Below are 824 nucleotides of genomic sequence, written 5' to 3'. Positions count from 1 at the left end.
TGTGATTCTTCCAGCCCAGTGTTTCTCATGATGTACTCTACATAGAAGTTAAATAAGCAGGGTGACAATATACAGCCTTGACGTACTCCTTTTCCTATTTGGAACCAGTCTGTTGTTCCATGTCCAGTTCTAACTGTTGCTTCCTGACCTGCATACAAATTTAACAAGAGGTAGGTCAGGTGGTCTGGTAATCCCATCTCTTTCAGAATTTTCCACAGTTTATTGTGATCCGCACAGTCAAAGGTTTTGGCATAGTCAGTAAAGCAGAAATAGATGTTTTTCTGGAACTCTTTTGCTTTTTTGATGATCCAGCGGATGTTAGCAATTTGATCTCTGGTTCCTCTGCCTTTTCTAAAACAAACTTGAACATGAGGAAGTTCATGGTTCACTTATTGCTGAAGCCTGGCTTGGAGAATTTTGAGCATTACTTTACTAGCATGTGAGATGAGTGCAATTGTGTGGTAGTTTGAGCATTCTTTGGCGAGTTGACTCATTGGAAAAGACTCTGATGCTGGGAGGGATTGGGGGCAGGAGGAGAAGGGGACGATAGAGGATGAGATGGCTGGATGGCATCACCAACTCAATGGACGTGAGTTTGAGTGAACTCTGGGAGATGGTAATGGACAGGGAGGCCTGGCGTGCTGTGATTCATGGGGTTGCAAAGAGTTGGACACGACTGAGCGACTGAAATGAACTGAACTGAACTGAAACAACCAGAGATTGAGTTCTGAAGTTCCTAAGTATTTTGTACACTGTTTATATCTGTTTTTACTTTTATGTATGTCATTTCCCCAATTTTTCTCTTCACAAACTTTGTGCTTGAA

Source organism: Bubalus kerabau, chromosome 4, assembly GCF_029407905.1.
Source record: "Bubalus kerabau isolate K-KA32 ecotype Philippines breed swamp buffalo chromosome 4, PCC_UOA_SB_1v2, whole genome shotgun sequence".
NCBI classification, from domain to species: domain Eukaryota; kingdom Metazoa; phylum Chordata; class Mammalia; order Artiodactyla; family Bovidae; genus Bubalus; species Bubalus kerabau.
This window is presented reverse-complemented; position numbering follows the sequence as displayed.